The following is a 9,941-nucleotide window of genomic DNA, read 5'->3' as shown; positions in this document are numbered from 1 at the left end:
GGATCTTTCAAGCTGTTTAATGGCACTCAGCGGGTGTTGCAGTGCTTCAGTCCAACAGAATTGAAATAAAAAGTGCCTATCCTAAATAAAAAGTGTCTCACATGTCTCTGGGGGGTGAACAAAGTCCTCGTGTAGCGAACTGATGCATTTTTGTAAGAAAAATAACCATATTTAAATGTAATAAATTAATTCTAGCTAGCTTCACTGTTGTAAACAAAGCAGGTACGGGGGAATAAAGTATGAGGTCAGATCTCCGCATGCACTGCTCAGAAGTGACGAATGCGGAAGCAGAGGGGAGAGATCAAAACAAAACAATGGACACTAATTAGTAGGGCTATAGTACTCGAGTCCGGTCTTGGACTCAAGTTCAGACTCGAGACATTATTCTATCGTCTCGGACTTGTCTCGGACTCGTTGGACTTGACTTGGACTCAACAAAGCTGGACTTGACTACAGCTCTACTAATTAGAAGTACAAAATGAGGATTTCCGTGTACTACTGTTGGTACAAGCTACATTAAAGTGATTATTACATTTTGAATATAAATATTTTTCTTGCAAATACGCATCGATTTGCTAAAGGAGGCCTTTTTTCAAACCACACACGTTCCATTGCTGGCTGTGCTGATTTAAATCTAGCAGTTCTGTTGTGTTTGTGTCGAATGTTTAGTGATGCAGGTAGTGACGTTTCTCTCTGGCCAATCCGTGATCAACAGAGTTTACACGACATGGTTTGGTAACGGTACGGTTCACTTGAAACCTCAACTGAAGTGGTACTAAAAAAAGTACCAGGTACCAGGTACTGTACCCAGTGAAAAACCCCCCTAAAGTGAAACGTACCATGCCGTACCATGAAGTGACATTTTTACCAATTATATACTAACGGTGACCCACTCCCTGAGAGGTTCTCCCAAGCTACACCCAACAGGAAACTGAGAACAATGTCACTTACATGATTTTTAAAAAGTGTGAATCTAATCATTGCATCTTCTCATTGTGTAACAGCATGACATCATTAGGTGAGATAACACACACCTAAAGGAATATGTTTATTAGTGTTTTGGCAGCTTTGAAGACTAGAAATTTGAAGAGGAGCTCGTCATCGTCATTGTCAAGAAACATGTTCCTTACTACACTAAACATATTTTAGCATTATCTATGTATATACAGTACAGACCAAAAGTTTGGACACACCTTCTCATTCAAAGAGGCCAACAAGTGCTAAGCATCTCTCGGGGAACTCCTTCAAGACGGTGGGAAGACCATTTCAGGTGACTACCTCTTGAAGCTCATCAAGAGAATGCCAAGAGTGTGCAAAGCAGTAATCAAAGCAAAAGGTGGCTACTTTGAAGAACCTAGAATATGAATTTTTTTCATTTTTTTCACACTTTTTGGTTATGTATATAATTCCATATAAAAATTCCACATGTGTTAATTCATAGTTTCGATGCCTTCAGTGTGAATCTACAATTTTCATAGTCATGAAAATAAAGAAAACTCTTTGAATGAGAAGGTGTGTCCAAACGTTTGGTCTGTACTGTATATATATATATATATATATATATAGCCTACTGCACACCAACCCATTCTCACTCCAAAGGCGTCAAAAACCGAAGCATGGTCAAGCGCCCCTAGCGTCACTTTTCTGACGCCAAATGTGCCTCTCTGCGTCGAAATATCGACACACTACGACCTTCATTGCTTTCAGTGGGAAACTTTTGGCGTCAGAATTTCGACGCGAGGACATGAGATGTTTTATCGCTATGAAATCACGTTCAAGAAGTCTCATTCAGCACACATCGCGATACTTGCTGTCAGTTCCACAGGTTGGGTGAGTAGTCATAAATACGCTCTTTTAATGCCTTTTATAAAATGTATTCTGTCTTCTTTATTAATCAGATTAGTGCCATATGTTTAATCGCTGTATTATATCGGTCATCCGCGGCTGTCTGTGAGTTTCATTGCGTTTAAATTAGTGCTGTCAATCGATTAAAAACTTTAACCAAATTAATCACACATTTCTTCTGTGATTAATCGCAATTAATCGCAATAAAAAAGAAATGTTTTTGTACGTTTTTAATATATTTTTTTATGTAATAATTTCACAGTTAATCAAATTAATGTAGAAAGAACATAAAGACAGTATATTTTAAATACTTGTTTAAATGGCATCTTTTTATGAATGAAGGCCAGTATTACTGATATTAATACAGCTACTGATTTTTTTTTTTTTACATTTATTATTAGGCTTCAAAAATATAACAGTTTTTAATTTAAGTAGACTTAAAACAATGCTAACATAAACCCATAATAAACGTCATGTTTGCTCCTGCCCTTCCTGTCTTAACAGTTAGGAAATATACAGAAATTTAATAAAGTTATCAAAGTTATATGCAGTCTGCACTGCATAAACTATAAATTAAATAGTTAATCCTTATTAAAGCTACAAAAGTTATTTAGTCAAGAGCAGCGAGTAATTTTCTCTGTTCCCTTTGTTCTTTAACTTTACTGACAGGAAGCTTTATTGGCTGCTGTCCCTTTAAGAGCAGACAGACACGCGGATCTCACCATTTATATACTGTCTATGGATCTTGCCTCATTCTCTCACAACTCTTTTTGTTCATTTTAGACTTTATATAAATCATTTAAGATTGCTCTTATGAGGATAATCGACAAAACTTGCACTTTGGGATGTTTATTGTTAGTTCAAGCGCTTAAGAGAACTGGATTCTGGCGCCCTGTCTATGCATTGTGTGTGTGTGTGTGTGTGTGTGTTTGTACATGTGTATGTGTCACATAAGGGCATTCACAGACAGCGCATTCTCTTTTGTCTTGCCGCGCATGAAATGTTTAAAAGCATTTAAATGAATAAGAGCGTGATCATATAATGTAAAGCTAGCCAACGGATGGCAGAAAATACGGATGCTGCGTTAATTGGGTTAAATATTTTGACACGTTAAACCAGACAAAAATTAATCGCATGCGTTAACGCGTTAACGTTGACAGCACTAGTTTAAATAAATGAACACAGCTGCTAACTGGGGTGATTAAACTCTATCGGTCACGTGACGTGCCATAGACCTTCGATCCGTTTTATATTAATTTCAGGTTCAATGATGTTGTATTTGTAGTAAAATCATGGTAATCACGACACTTACAGTAGTAATAAATAAAATGTGAAATTAAAACACAGTAAACAGGACATTTACCATGTTTTTACCACAGTAACTGTAGTTTTACTATGGTATATTAGTAATCAATACAACAATACAATAATCACCAAACCAGCTATGTTTGTATCACTGTAATGTTAGTGTTTTTATGTGCTTTGATATGACAGATATCACAGTAATCATATGTTCTGTACCATGCTTTTAATAACTTTTAATGTAAATCCCAAAAAAAATAAAACATTATAAATAAATAAAAAAAAAAAATATTTTTCCATCTTGCAGTTCATTCATATCAGTTTATATCTAAATATTATGCTCACAGATCATTATTAACATTCTGTATATAATTCAATTTTATTTTCTCTCCCCTTTTTTATTATTTTTATTTTTAGCTGAAAAGACGTAAAGGAAGCAGTCAGTCCAGTCGTGTTTCTGGAGAGGTATTCCTTCAGAAATGGAGAAGACAGAAAGCTGCGGAGGCAGACATTTGCAGCAGTAAGTCTGTGATAGTTTGTCTCTTTTATCAAACATTCTTGCTGTTATAAATTGTACAGCATTTGTTGTTTCTTAAACTGTTGCACTGTCCAAATACCCACACTTGCCATCTTTGTACTTGACCACTTGATTACTTATTTGACGTCTTTCCTGTATTTGGCCTAGTGTTCGAGTGAGCATGATGACCACAAGTGTGTGTCGAACTTTTCATGACCTGATGACTGTGTTTCCCAATCCTGATCCTGGAGAACCCCAGCACTGCACGGTTTTGGTGTCTCTCTTATCTGACAAACACACTTTTGAGGTCTTGGAGTCTTCACTGATGAGCTGATGAGTTGAATCAGGTGTGTTTGATCAGGGAGACGTCTCAAATGTGCAGTGTTGGGGTTCTCCAGGACCAGGATTGGGAGCCACTGCCTTATGGGACACTTATGTGTTTACAGAGATTTTTAATATCTAATAATTATCAATATTTCACATACTGTACATTGAACAGCTTTCCGTGACCTCTTGTGAGATCTCGGCAAAAAGTCTGACGATTTACTCCAAAACATGATGTATGATGGGATACACTAAGCGTTGTATAGCGCTCCGGAGCAGTATTGGAGAGGTTTAGTGTGTGTTAAGGATGCTGTGCTTTGACATTATTAAGACCGGGGACAGTCTTGTGCACACACTGTCACGTACACACACTCTCAAGTGGCCAAGACTGCAAGTGTGGGTATCTGGAAAGAGGAAAAGTCTTTAAAATGATCCCTAAACACAGTTGCACATCACTTGTATGATATTGTACAAGCCCCAGGACTGTCTCATCTGACACTATCAAAAGAATGCATATGACTATAGCTCGCTATTAATTACTTGCTTTTAATAATGGATGCATTTAACATTTAGTTATAGAGCATCTTTACAGAGGCTGCTTTTATGGTCTAAACAAAACCCAGTGTGATGTATAAGTTGCACATAATTAATAATATTTACTCCCTTTCTGTCTTACAGGATTGTTTGCAGATAATGCTGTTCTTCTTTTTTTAGAAGTTTTTGGTTAGCCAACCCTCACAAACCTTCCGAAAAACTAAAAGAGCTATTACATTTTTTTTATACTATTACAATTACAGCATGTAAGCAAAGTGTGACTGGACATTTTTAATCTTATGTTTTTAAAAACACACCACCTGTTTTAAAAGTAGACAAGTATCATGAAATTGGTTTAGTTGATATAAACACCAATTGAAATGATTTCATTGTTTTGTAAATGTTATGTTATAAATTGTGAATTGATAGTTGATTGGTTTGAAGCCAGGCCTTACACTGCACAGACTAGAACACATTTGTGAGAGAAGTCAGAACCTTTGGAGAAAGATTCTAGAGGAAAAAAAGACACATTTACTGCAACAATAGATGAATTCTAGAGTCTCTGAGAGCTACACATGCTAATGCAATCTCTAGAGCAAGACCCTTGCCTCTGTAACTTTTTCTTAATTCTTGCAGAATGAAATTTTTATTGCAGTAATTTAATTTGTACAGATGATCTCATCAGCCAAATGAGGGGTTCTGACCAAGTGATGCCCTTGAAAGGAGTGAAAGAAGAGGATGTGGTAAATTCTCTTCAAAGAAAAAGCTTCTCAAAAGGTCTTAAAGCAGCTTGAAGACTGGTAAGTGTACAGTACTACAAGGGTCATAGTTGCTCACACTGCTACAATCACACAGATCATAAGCTGAGCTCTCTGTCCATTAAACAACTTCATCTGGATTGTTTGTTTCACTTTGACCAGGTCTGGGATGTTAGGACTGAGAGATCCTCTGGCTGAGAACAAGCTACACCACATCAGTGCTGGATATCAACCACAAACTTTCCAGACACGAGAGTAGAAGATCGTGATGGGGAGATGAAACCAGTTTAGATGTGATGATAAGGAATCATTATTTTCTGGAACAGTATCACATGTCTTATATGTATCACGTGATCTGTATCACAGTTGCCTGGATGGGACTGTGTGACTTTTAAGGATATTTCATCACTCATCTGTGTGAACTGATTAATATATGAGGTTAATGTATTTTTGATGATAATTATTTTCCTTGAATCTTATTTGTCTTCATGCTACTTTATCAACTTTATAGTCTATGCTTCAATAAAATGAAAATGGTGAATATTGTGTTCTGAAGATTCTTGGTAAATACATCGTTTTACTAGGTAGGGTCATATGTGTTTATTTTAGACTTGGAAAATCTACATATTAATTATTAGGATTATTTTTTACTTAAGTCATAAACATTTTTGATCAGATTAATAACATCTGGGACATCAGTACACCAGAAAGTTATTTTTTATATTTTAGTAACAAATATGCAATTTTTTTGTGAAATAAAGGAAGTTACGAGATTAATTATTTTGCATTGCAAGATGGTGCCATGGGCTTTATTGTTACAAACACTTGAGGGATAACTGAGAATGTAGCAGGAATGATCAACGTGGATCTTGTACTGTATTCAAACCAAGAGCATGCACATTACTGATGTCCATCCAGCACATGAGGAGGAAGATACGGGGGTGAGGAGGACATTTTTACACTGATTTTTGCTAATTAGTTTATATATATATATATATATATATATATATATATATATATATATATATAAATATTCTTAGCACTGCATGAATTTGTCCTTGTGTAATAGTGAAGTATCACAATGTGTATACATTGTCCTTGATTACTGCTTTACAGTGGGGAATAGATAAAGGCAAGTTGTTGCAGGTTCATCCATTATATTTATTGCCATTTACTTCAAAAATCAAAGAAATAATCTATTATTTTCATTATTAAATAATTTCTTTCTAATTTTTCCATGTTTCATCAGATGGCCTCACAATGTCCTGTCAAAAGGTATACTAGTAATAATGTAAGAATAGAAAACAGAGGACTGTGAAAACTGTCAGATATAAATGTGACTCAGCTCAGTTTGTTGTCCATGATGAGGAGAATACATATATGTAGGTTTTACTGCCCTTCTACCCCCAGGGGCCCAGTAGCACCCCCCTGAAGAGCCCAAAACTGTACATTTCAAATGGCTGTAAATCAGAGTCCAATAAACATATCAAAGAGAAAATGGGCAGGATTATTACTTATGCTATGCTGATAAAATAATGTTGAGCTCAGTTTTCAGAAATAAATGGAAAGCTGGCATAAAGGCATTTTAAATATTGCTCACTGTAAAATACCACATTTCAGCCTGCCTCTCAAATATATCATAGAGGTTTGCACAATGAACATATTTAGATATCCAGTTTTCCTTAAAATAAATAATTTATTTTGTTTCGTTAATAAAAAGTTTTAAACTACATTACCCACAAGCCTCCGTCGTTCTATCTATGGAAAGGCAACACTAGGGGGCTGTTTTTTGTAGTTAATTATGCATAGGGTTAGGGATATGATCTCGCTAAAGATGTCATTTTTCTCAAGATAGCGACACTTCATTGTTGACTTTATATATTACTAATGTGATGAAAGCAGCAAAACATACTTTTTTAACATGATGCGCTGTTTAAAATGGGTTAAAAGATAGTCCAACCACAGACTGTCCTGAAAATTCACAGCCAATGACATCAAAGCTGAGCAGCGGCATCACACTTCCTTATCCATTTATGACAGATGTCTTTCGTTTTTCGGCTGAAGGGATAGATTCGGTTAACAATAGATTCAATTTGCTACTTATTAGATTCTGTTTTATTAACGTCTACACCTTCCTCCGTTGTTCAGCTTGACAAAAATTGGGCAATATTGATGTGCACATGCCCAGCAGTCGCAGTTGTAACCAACAGATAGATTCCTCTCATTAAATATAAAACAGATTTTTAAGATTTTAATTTTTTTTGACCAAAGAAAAATATATTTACTAATCAAATGATGTGCTTCTAAAATTTACATTGTATATTACATTGTGTTTTAAAGTTACAATTGTTCACATTAAATTGTGTTTCTGTGATTTACCATTCTCTACCATTTGAACTCTAGGAATAAAAACAGAAAGAATAAATGAATGAATGAATGAATGAATGAACAAATAAATACATAAAGCATAATGAACATGCATATTTTGTAAGGATCTTCCATTATTTATTGATATGTCAAACTCATTTAAAGATGTACCCAAATTAAGAATAAAAAGGCAGTTATGTTGTAAACGTTAACTATTTTCAGTATGCAAATGAAAATGCTTTTATTAAAAAAACAAAACAGTAAATACAGTATGTCTTTCAGAGAACACTGGAAAAAGCTGACCAAAATGTTATACAACACAATGTAAATGTTTCAAACTCACAAAATAACACCATGAAGACATGCAAATCAAGTGTGCAATATCATCTAAAAAACTCTATCAGCACAGCATCAAATAAACACTGATTGTCCGAACAATGGAAGACAAAGAAAGTGTTCAGGAAAACAAACACCTGCTACCTTTGACAATAACATCAAGAATTCACTTCATGACTGGAACTAGGGGATGACTGTGTATGAATATCTCCTTTACTAAAACTCCTGATGAGAACTGATGCTTTTTTTAATGATATAAGCATTATTAAGACACCAAGTAAAGTTTACTGTATGAAGCTTGAAAAAGAGCTTTATCTTATGCTTTATCAATGCGAAAAATACTATTTTTAACTATTGTTTTCATCACTGGTTCTGTAATGTATTCATTATGAGCTTATAATTAAAACAAAGTTACATCTTTTGCAAAAATCAAACCACTGCAAAGTCTAATCACTGATCCAGGGACCATTTCTGTGTGTGCGGGGGATAAAGAGTTAACGAGGGGAGTCCTTGTGCATGATGGAGAACTACAGTGTTATCTGCAAACAATCCTGTAAGACAGAAAGGGAGGAAATATTACATTACATTCAACTTATACATTACACTGGGTTTTGTTTAGACCATAAAAGCAGCCTCTGTAAAGATGCTCTATAACTAAATGTTAAATGCATCCATTATTAAAAGCAAGTAATTAATAGCGAGCTATAGTCATATGAATTCTTTTGATAGTGTCAGATGAGACAGTCCTGGGGCTTGTACAATATCATACAAGTGATGTGCAACTGTGTTTAGGGATCATTTTAAAGACTTTTCCCCTTTCCAGATACCCACACTTACAGTCTTGGCCACTTGAGAGTGTGTGTACGTGACAGTGTGTGCACAAGACTGTCCCCGGTCTTAATAATGTCAAAGCACAGCATCCTTAACACACACTAAACCTCTCCAATACTGCTCCGGAGCGCTATACAACGCTTAGTGTATCCCATCATACATCATGTTTTGGAGTAAATCGTCAGACTTTTTGCCGAGATCTCACAAGAGGTCACGGAAAGCTGTTCAATGTACAGTATGTGAAATATTGATAATTATTAGATATTAAAAATCTCTGTAAACACATAAGTGTCCCATAAGGCAGTGGCTCCCAATCCTGGTCCTGGAGAACCCCAACACTGCACATTTGAGACGTCTCCCTGATCAAACACACCTGATTCAACTCATCAGCTCATCAGTGAAGACTCCAAGACCTCAAAAGTGTGTTTGTCAGATAAGAGAGACACCAAAACCGTGCAGTGCTGGGGTTCTCCAGGATCAGGATTGGGAAACACAGTCATCAGGTCATGAAAAGTTCGACACACACTTGTGGTCATCATGCTCACTCGAACACTAGGCCAAATACAGGAAAGATGTCAAATAAGTAATCAAGTGGTCAAGTGCAAAGATGGCAAGTGTGGGTATTTGGACAGTGCAACAGTTTAAGAAACAACAAATGCTGTACAATTTATAACAGCAAGAATGTTTGATAAAAGAGACAAACTATCACAGACTTACTGCTGCAAATGTCTGCCTCCGCAGCTTTCTGTCTTCTCCATTTCTGAAGGAATACCTCTCCAGACACACGACTGGACTGACTGCTTTCTTTACGTCTTTTCAGCTAAAAATAAAAATAAAAATAATAAAAAAGGGAGAGAAAATAAAATTGAATTATATACAGAATGTTAATAATGATCTGTGAGCAAAATATTTAGATATAAACTGATATGAATGAACTGCAAGATGGAAAAATACATTTTTTTATTATTTATTTATAATGTTTTATTTTTTTTGGATTTACATTAAAAGTTATTAAAAGTATGGTACAGAACATATGATTACTGTGATATCTGTCATATCAAAGCACATAAAAACACTAACATTACAGTGATACAAACATAGCTGGTTTGGTGATTATTGTATTGTTG

The 9,941-nt window shown here is 35.4% G+C and overlaps 1 long non-coding RNA gene across 1 annotated transcript; it reads right to left on the bottom strand.

The window, feature by feature from the left end:
- Positions 1-8,307: 8,307 nt before the first annotated feature.
- On the bottom strand, positions 8,308-9,718 carry LOC132127515 (uncharacterized). Its single transcript, XR_009427536.1, has 3 exons — positions 9,532-9,718; positions 9,188-9,366; positions 8,308-8,534 (listed from the first exon to the last, which is right to left on the bottom strand). It is a non-coding gene; the product is annotated as an uncharacterized LOC132127515 (long non-coding RNA).
- Positions 9,719-9,941: the final 223 nt, after the last annotated feature.

The sequence above is a fragment of the Carassius carassius genome, chromosome 45 (genome assembly GCF_963082965.1).
Source record: "Carassius carassius chromosome 45, fCarCar2.1, whole genome shotgun sequence".
Lineage (NCBI taxonomy): Eukaryota > Metazoa > Chordata > Actinopteri > Cypriniformes > Cyprinidae > Carassius > Carassius carassius.
The sequence above is the reverse complement of the archived record's forward strand: the minus strand, read 5'-3'. Positions and strand labels throughout refer to the sequence as shown.